Genomic DNA, 9,975 nt, shown 5'->3' on the forward strand with positions numbered 1-9,975 from the left:
GAGGCCCTTTTTTCTTCACAGGTGCTAGCATCAGAACATGGAAATATACCTTATTTTCACCCTATGTTGCACAGATTTGGGGATCTGCTAGAGACCACTTTCAGTTTGCAAGATTCACAGAACCATTTAGGTTGGAAAATACGTCCAAGATGGTCCATCTGTTAACCCAGCACTGGCAAATCCCACTAAACCTTGTCTTTAAGTGCCACATCTGCACATCCTCTAAATCCCTTCAGGGATGACGATTCCACCACTTCCCTGGGCAGTCTGACCACCCTTTCAGTGAAGAATTGTCTCCTAATATCCCACCTTAACTTCCTCTGAGGCAGCTTGAGCTCCCATCACTCACTGCCTGGGAGGAGAGGCTGATCCCCACCTGGCCACAGCCACCTGTCAGTTCTAGAGAGTGAGAAGGTCTCCCCTCAGCCCCTTTTCCCCCAGACTGAGCACACACAGTCATGACTTTAAAAGAGTTCTGTCTTCTCTTACCAGTATTTTATCTGTGCTCTCTCTGCCTCCCTGTGTTCCTGATGTGTCATTCCCAAAATAACTGAAGAAGGAATGGTTTGGTATTTCTTGAAATCTTTCTGTGAGCCTCAGGGAAACCAGGTCGTACATGAGATCCACAGGTCTTGCATGAACTTCACACACTCCACAGCACAACACAGATTCCAGAGACCTAGGAAGTCATCACAAATACCACTGAGCTGAATCACTGCAGAAATGTTGTCTTTGTTAACTATTTATTCCCTAAATGTTATCTTTGTTAACTATTTGTTATTCCCTCACACCTACAAACTGGATAAGAGCACAGGAACCCACACCTCACTATCAACAGGGACACACTGCTCTCTTTTTTTTGGTCTCACCTCTTTTCCATCACACTGATAACTGTGGATTTCTGCCAGCTGCAAGCAGTTCTTGGCTGGCATTTGAGAAATAACTCAGCTGGTGACTGGGAAAAGTATGTAGGGATGATCCATCAGAACAAATTAACTCCTTGGTCTCTGCTGTATTTCTGTGACACAACTAGCTCTTCCTTTAGTATCAGGTGCGATTCAGATTCTCTGAAGTGCTTTCTTTCTTCCCTCTCTTAATTTGTTTATTCAGAAGTATCTCAAATGGTAAATTGGAGGCATGCTTTAAGCTGCAGTATGTATAAAATCCCACAACTTACAACCCCATCTCCTTGCTTGTGCACAGCACAAATAAGAAAACTGACAATGTATCCACAGCCTGCAGTTTTTCTGAAATAAACCTTCACTCAGTAATCCATGCAAGTTTAATTCTGGACAACTTTCCAGTATCAGTGATATAACCCAGTGGAACTACCAGGAACCATTGTCCAAGACAACCTAAATAAAATTTTTATTTTAAGGCAGGGTGCTCTCTGTAACATCACATTTTCAGTGAAGGGTTTGCCCAGTCTCTTTTTGTTTCTATCAGCAAACTGCTACTTCTTCAAACTGTAACATCCCATTAACTTAAAATAATTAACTTAAAATAGCAAGTGCTGTGGGGAGCATCTTATGTCTCAGTTTGACTATACACTATTGGAACAAAATAATCAGAAGCTCTGTTTTAAAGGCTTCTCTTGAGAATTATAATGAATATAATTAATTTTCTTGATAATTACATGTTCTTAAAAAAAAAAAAAAAAACAAACCTAAATTTACTTCATGCATGTGCAATGCTGAGCTCCCTTCTCTGAGACCAAAATACCATGGGTGAAAGCCTGCAGTGAAGTAGGCAGAGGGCATGAGATACAAACTACAAAAGAGAACACCATAATCACAGTCCAGCAGCTGTGACCAAAGGGAAAAAGGTCAGCACAGGGGAGAGGCAGGATGGCAGCACCAGGGACACAGTTCAGCAGCCTTTGCATTAAGGCAGGGATGAGTCTGTGGCGCTGCAGATGCCCTCTGGGACACACTCAGACATCAGGGAGCTCAGATCTGCAGTTCAGCAGAGGTTGCAGAACCCCCCAGATTAAAAACCACTTTTGTTTTCCAGCCCTGCAGAGCTGGAAAGAGAACGGTGCACAGCAGCTGAGAACTAGCCCAAAGCAGCTCATGAATTATAGACAAGAGTAAAGACAATAACTTATAATGAGTCATTTTTAACACTGGCATTCACAAAAAAAACATTGCTCACTAGAAAATGCTTTTGTTCCAGCTTTGTTGTGCACCACACTGCAAGTATGACCTTCTCTTATCTTTTTATGAAAATGCTACCACTATCATGCTTTGTGCTGTTCAACAGCAAGCCTCATTCTCACAGCTCCTTATCACACAAGCACATCTTTATCCTTCCACATCATTCCCGCCATGGGAGAGAGTAGAACAGTTTAAATCAAATTCCTCAGGGCCTACAACTGTTTTGAATGTCATTGAAAAGCCATTCTCACCAGCTGCACAGCTGTAGAGATACCAATGATCTCAGACCAGACCCAGTCCTGACCAGGCTCAGGCCCAGCAATGAGCTGGGTGTGTGGCATGGATCAGCCTTCAGCCCAACCCTCCCACCCTCATTTCAATTATCCCAGAAGAAACCAGAGAGAGGCTGTGACTGAAATGGGGAAAAAAAAAAAAAAAAAAAAAAAAAAAAAAGAAAAAGAAAAAAAACCAGAATGGATTCAATATTACAGTGCTGCAAAAGTAGATAACTTAGGGTGAAACCCTTTTTCTTCCATGACTCACCCTTCTGTGAATTATGCTGGAAAGAAACATGTGTATCTCAAAATTACATAGGAAAACCTGTCCTTTGAATAGCATGTTATTTTGCTAATAAACATTGAGATAGATGGTTTATTAAGCTATCTTTTAGCTTATTAAGCCATCTTTATTGCCCCAAATTGCCCCAATATTGTAGCCTTCTGGGGAATGAGACACAAGTGTGTCTGCCCCTTGCTATTTTGGTACCACATATGCACACCAGAAGGATGAAGGATATAGCAGGATCAGAAATTGGGCTTTGCTTTTGCAGGACTTGACAGGTCAGTGATGGTGAAAGTGCTTGTCTGACTGGAGGCTTGGGAGCAGGCACTCAGAGGTGTAAGCAAGGCTGCTGCCTTGTGAAATGGAGAAGCTGAAGTATTGAATGTTTTATTCCAGCTCAGTGACAGTGACATGTCCCCAGTCAGCTCCTGGCCACAGGGCTGCCTGCCTGAGGCTGTGTCAGCCTAGGAAAAAAGTGAGGACTCAGCTCTCAAATCACGAACGTTGAAATATGGAAGGGTATAAAAATCAAAGATTCCTTGCATGCCCAGAGCACTGTTTGCTCTGATAAGGAGAAAACAGAAACTTCTGGCTGAAGCATTTACTTTATTAGTCATTTATTTCTGCAGCAAGATGTGTTTTCATGGCACAGATACAACAGAATTGTCAGGTGATATAGCCCAGTTTAAGGATTACCAAAGCCCAAATAAATGAAACCTCTTTTTATTTCCTTCCCAGATTTTGTTTGAGTACAGATGATAGAAAAAAAAAAAAAAAAAAAAAAAAAAAAAAAAAAAGAAAAAAAAAAAAAAGAGAGAGAGGTCTTTTACACAAAAATTTTTATAAAGGGTCTTTACATAAAATTGAATTACATTTCTACAGTGTTTTGTCCTTGTTTCTTACTGCACTGCAGGAATTGTTTCCTGCCACCACCACCTTACAGGTCAGACAGCTCTTAGGGGTCTGTGGTGCTGTCCCCTTTGCTGGTGCCAAACTCCTTGTTGGGTCAAGACAGTCTCTGCACAGTCAATATTCCACGCTGCATCTGGAGGGGCAACTAAAACCAGAAGCACTCACTGCAGCAAGCACCAAACCTCGTGGTGAATACAAAGGTTTCAGACAAGTGCAGGAAACTCTTCCATCAGCACATGAAGCTGACACACTCCACAAGGGGCAAGGGCACAACCTGTAATCTGTTGATGTTCAGAAGCCCGGAAAGATGCTCAAAGATGCTGAAATAAAAAGCAGGCTCTTGGAAGACCAACACACCTCCAAAGGCCAGGCAAGTCACACTACTCAAAACCAGAAAGGCTTCATAGGTAAAAGAATGTGCTTTGAAATGTGCCCAGAAAATGACTCAGTCACCTCAGTGCCATGAGTCCTTTCCTGCACTGCCCCTGAGAAGTTGGTTCACACCTGCTCTGCACCCCTGATCTCATCTCCAGAAAGTTGCCATGATTGATTTTGCTGCAGGCTGACAACTGTGCTGATTCATTGGTTTATTTTGAAGTGTGACTGTGTTTGAATCAGTCACTGATTGCCAGGCTGTGTCAGACACATCATGTTCCCTCAGTTTCCCCAGATTCTCTCTCTTTTGAGAAAACGGTGATTTCTTTTACCTTATATTAATTTTGGGCAAATCCTGGGTGTTTCTTCCTCTCTTGAATAAGCCCATAATAAAGTGGTCATTATTAAGGCTTTTGAGATATTCTTGATGAATTTTCTTCTCTGATTAATTGCCTTCTCTCCACAACTTGTACTTTTCCTCCCAGTTATTCCCTAGAGCTAAGGAGCATTCTGCTTTTCAGCAGGCATTGTGATTCTATTGCCTTTTCTTTGTTTAAAGCCTAGTCCCATCATCAGCCTTTCTTTTACTCTTTCTGACAGCCTGTTTCTAATGACAAATCCCGTGTTACGAAGCAAACTCTTTCCAACCATCCTTCCTCTTCCCGTGCTTGCACCAGGAGCTCACCTCCCGGGCTTGCAGCTCGCTGGCCAGCCCTGTCTTTGGGCTGAATGCTTGTCAGCAAGGCTGTGCAGCAGCAGCTGATCCTCCTCAGCTGCAGCCACACGAGTTCTGATAACATTTATGGCCAATCCCTCCTGCCCTGCCCGAGCTGCCTCCGTGTCCCTGCAGCTGCAGAGCTGCACCATCTGCTGCTGCTACAGCCTCTCCTGCTAGTGCTTATTTGCAGTTTCTGATGATCATTTCTAGCAGTGTTTTAGGGTCGATGACAGCCTCCCTGTTCCAGGAGCTTTGGCCAGATGGCTTTCATGGTATCTCTTGTTTATTTTCACAGTTCTTGCAGCAATTCTTGTTGCTACCCACATGCCACTCCTCTAGCACATTTTATCCAGCACATTTTATCTCTCCTTTGTGCCACTTGTGAAGTCAGTGTCACCTAGGGGTTTTTTTGCATAGGGTTGGCAGGCCCTGTTCCTGTACTGTGACCACAAAAATTGACTCCACAGTAGCACTTTGGCCCGCTTGTATCCAAGCATTTCAAAATAACTTGTTTTAATTTTCATAGTTTCGTCCTTGCCTCTGCCCCTGATCCTTCCTGATTCTTAAACTCAGGCCTCCATTAAAAGTGGAATCCTCCCTTGCATTGAACTACGTGAAAGTGTTTGATTTTTTAAAAAATTAGGATGCTTATGAAAACCTTTCCCTGCAGATGACTCAGTCTCAATTCTGTTATCTCAATAGATTTATGGGCTTTTTTACATAAACAATAAAAATTTAATGTCAAAAACTACAAAGGCTACTACAGTTCATTACTTTCAATTTTTAAAAATCCTGAATTTAAAAGAAAATTGCTTTAAAATGTTTTTTGTGCACAATGAACTTGTGTTAAAGAAGTATAACAGTTCCAATAGGATGCAGATAATTTGAACTTAGAGAGGGATGTGCTTCGGGGTTTTTTTTTTTGCAGGTGATATTCCATATAGATTATGAACTTTGCCCTCCATACTTCAATAGGATCTTCTTTAAGCATCTTGCCAGGAAAATATTGGGGGAAAAAAAAAAAAGCTGGAAAAAGGAAGCCAAATTCACAGAGAAGAGCTAAAGTAAAAAAACCTACTAATGCAAGAAAAATGGATTATATAATGATTCACAAAGTCAAGCAAGTCGAGATGGAGGGGGCACCTAGATTTCCTTAATGAAATGCATTTCTTTGTTCTGAACCACTGCGTGGCTTTTTCTTGTGTGCTTTGACAAAGACCATGTGCAAGTTAAATATCAGAGTGGCAGTGACTTTGCACTGGCTCTTGCAGCTCTGAAGATTCACAGTCAGCTGAGAGCACTGGCTGGCCCTGCCTTGAGCAAAGGGATTAGACCATCTTTGATTTATGGATTTTAGGAGTCAGATCTTTCCAAATGAAGGATTCATGTGTTTTTGTAGCCTCGGGGAAGCAGCCAGCTGTGAATGGCTAACCTTTATTGTGGGATTTCTGTTCTTCTTCATGTAAGACACAAACTTATTCACCATAACAACCACTAAAAACTGTGTGGCATGAAACAGTAAAAATAAAAAAAAGCAGCAATACCCATCCTTGAAGGAATATTAATTCAAGCCAGCTTCAATTCCATAATGGAAAGATGTACAAAATATTGTAATTCATAATGGCAGGCAATTTTAAGATGGAAATGTTGAAGCTGTTCCTCGTACGTGGGAATAAATAATGGCAAATCGTTTATAAAAATAAATAAAATCTGTGAAAGTACAATGCCTGATATTGGCTTGGATTCTGTTCTGGCTTCTGTGAAATTAAGAATGTGATGTTAGATACACACAGGTGAAATATGTTCAAAACATTTAAAATAGCAAACGGGAAATCGGAGTATATGAGTGATTTTTTTACAAGGTTTTATCAAGTTGTTTGCATTTTTCTTTATTTTGAAATGACAATGATATTAAACTAAGTTTTGACTATGGAATAAACAAGAAAATTGGAATAATAACACTCACAGTGTATTAATTAGAAAGACCTATTTTTTATGTCTTAATGAATTAAAACTTATGTTTTTGATGATTTAATATATAATTTTGTAGTCCTCCTAACTTCATAAATGTTTATGATATTGCTAAACATCAGGAGGTACAGCTTCTGTATTCCACTCCCAGTTTTCTTAACCACAGTCTTAAAAGCATTAAATACTACCACAGTCCTCACGAGGGTGTTTGTGGCTGTGGATTGTCAGTTGATGCTCTCCCTCCTCCCCAGGAAAAACATGTGCACACTTGTGTAAAGAGAATTAACTTTTTCCTTCATGAGATAATACTGTATTTCCTGGGAAGCTGGAAAAAAAACGGCATGCAGGAGTTTTACAACATAAACTGATTGCATAGAATCAGAGAACCATTGGTAAGGGAAAAGATCCTTACAGTTCCTTAGAGACCTTAACAACTGTTAACCTGCCACTGCCAAACCCACCACTAAATCACATCCCCGAGTGCCACATCTGCATATCTGAGTGCACATGGACAATACATTTGAGAAGCAAAAGGATTCCCATCCATCGCCATGGACTTATGCATTACAAGTAAAAATAAATAAATACTTTCTGAAAACTTTCAGAGCCTTTGTGCCACACAGCATTATTTTTAAATGGAGGCAAAGTCTTGGAGAGGCATTTCAAGTGTCTAGGCCAGGTACTAGAGTGCAGCTGCTTGCTTGCATATATGATTTGCTCTTGTGATAGCAGAAGAGAGCCCTTACCAGGCTGTGCAGTCTGTGTAAGCCAGAGCAAATTCAGCATGCTGTATTTCTGTGTGCTGGAAAGCAGATCCAGGTTAGAGGTTTCATCTGGTCTCCTGTTGTCACAGCTCTGATAAGGTCAGGGAGGTGACTCACTGCTCCATCTGCTCTGGTCATGAGGAACCCACACAATGCAAGGCACACTAAGGAAAAAGCACCAGGCATAAGTTAGGCCTTCACCAGTTAAAGCCTGGAGCACCTTAAAAAGAAAATACAGTCCACAAAGCAATACAAATGAGGTCAAAGTATGTTCCTATTTCAGATGTTTAGCTGCTGCCTTGCTAAACAATGAGCTGTTAAATTGAACAATATTTGTATTTGTGTAATTCTGTTTTTCCTGAGTAAAGTACAGCTGCCACATGAGGGCTGTGCTTGAGGAAATTGTCAAGAGCATACTGTGTGCTGGTAGGTCAGTGTTTAATGACTCCCTGACATATAATAATCCAACTAGTAGAAAATTTTACAATAATCCAGTAACTTAAAGTTCTTGTCCCGACATTTGCAAGTTTCCATACTGCAAAACCTCGTATGAGTGGAAAAGCATTCTTACAACATCTTGCTATTCCTTTTTTCTGCAGCTGACCAATTGATAGATTGTCCACAGTACAATTGTTGGAGAGGGAAGACAGTTATTAAGTAAATTAGTAAATGGACATGCAAAAACCCAGATGTTTGAAACATGGAAAACATAATATACTGTGTCTAAATGAATAAACAGTGTGTGGGAAAAAAATAAATCAAAGATGTACTCCCTGCCCTGCTGCTTTCAGGAACGTGGTCTTTTGTCTGCAAGCTCATCCAAGCAGAAGGTGATTTCTATTCTCCAGAGTCACTGATTCAGATGATGCCTTTGACAAGAGTGCATTCCCTGTGACAGGGGGCTGGTTTTGCCTCAAATCCATCTCAAGGGGCTTGCATAGACAGTGATCTAAGTCTTACAAATTCCTTTCATGTAATAGCCCTGAAATGTGCTTTTTCTAACTATGTGTGTATATATTCTAAGATTATTCTGGCTCATTATGTTCTTTCTAAATTAATAAATTAAGGCTTAAGAATAAATTATACTTTGGCAAAAAGATCATATGTGTTTTTGTGCTATATATGAGATGCTTTTTAGCTGTGTTTGTTAGCCTCAGAAAAAGTTTAGCTCTCTGGGCTGCACCTCAGTTATAAAAATTTGTTATAGTCCAAAAAATATTCTCTGGCATCCATTACCTAACATCATTTTGGACAAGACTTTGTTCCAGTCCAATATAAGAACCTACTATTCATTGTTTGCTTTTCTACAGAAGCAGTATTTTCAATAAATATGATTTTTTTCCCACTGTAAAAAATCAGTAGAGAGAGCCTGGTTACAAGGGTTCGTTTATACTAAATACAGATGAGTTTGGTTTGTTGCTTTTTTTTTTTTTAATTTTATTTATTGGAGAGGTTGTCTCTGTAGCTTTAATCATACAAGATAAAAAGAGTAGAACAAATGACCAGAAGAGGTGATCAATACTACAAACTCCTTCTGATCCTCAGTTATTCTGCTTAGAGTGTAAGCCCCTCTGGAATTTATGGGAGTTTGGTTTGAGGCCCAAATTCGCAAAGATATTACAAAGAAATATCTAGCTTCAGGTCTATTTCCTTGGAGTCTGATGACCTTTGGGAATTCGGGCCTCAGGCATTTTTTTTTAATGTCTTCATTGTACCTAATCTAACATTCAGTTGCTGCTCAAAGCTGAGTTAAAATTCTAGATGTTACCTAAGTGTCACCTGTACTTTGTCAATATTATTAAGCTGATTTGAGGCAGTGGATGAACTGGAAACCTTACTACAAAGGCAGAGGTGGAAAAGAGGAATACCTTGTCTAAATAGTTCTCTGCCAACAGTTTCATGTGCCATGCTTCCTGCGATGTGATGGAACACAGTTGAACTCTTAACTGATTCCTGATAACTGCTAACATTCTTTATTCCTTACACTGTGCAGTCCAAGAGGTTTTCATCAAAAAAAAAAAAAAAAAAAAAAAAGTCAGACTGTTGTACCAGTAAGCTAAGATTCATGGTGTGTTCAGAAGGAGACTTTCTGTGGCACATGATGTGTGGTGGCTGGGAGATGGAGGGAAGGGTTTCCCTGTGGGGAATGCAGCTCTGCTGCATTTCTGCTGGCACTCAGAGCTGCCTGAAGCTGCCCTAGCCTGCCAGGAGCACTGGGTTTATACTGGTGATTATTGTAATAATGCACTTGCAGGAAATTTTCAGGACTTTCATCGTTTACTCACCATTACCTCTCACCCAGGCTCCACAATAAAATGAGACTTACAGGCCAGTTCAATCCTGGCACAACAGTGTCGTCCTGGAGCTGTGAGCTGACTGCAGCAAAAAGTGTCCGTGAAATTCTTGGGGTACAGCACAAAGAGGAAAAACGACGTGGAAACTGGCGAAGACACACAGAGATACAAAATTATGATATTGCCTGAATATTTTTTAGAAAAAATTTTAAGGCAAGCAGTCA

This window comes from Pyrgilauda ruficollis, unplaced genomic scaffold, assembly GCF_017590135.1.
Source record: "Pyrgilauda ruficollis isolate IOZ18807 unplaced genomic scaffold, ASM1759013v1 scaffold119, whole genome shotgun sequence".
Classification (NCBI taxonomy): domain Eukaryota; kingdom Metazoa; phylum Chordata; class Aves; order Passeriformes; family Passeridae; genus Pyrgilauda; species Pyrgilauda ruficollis.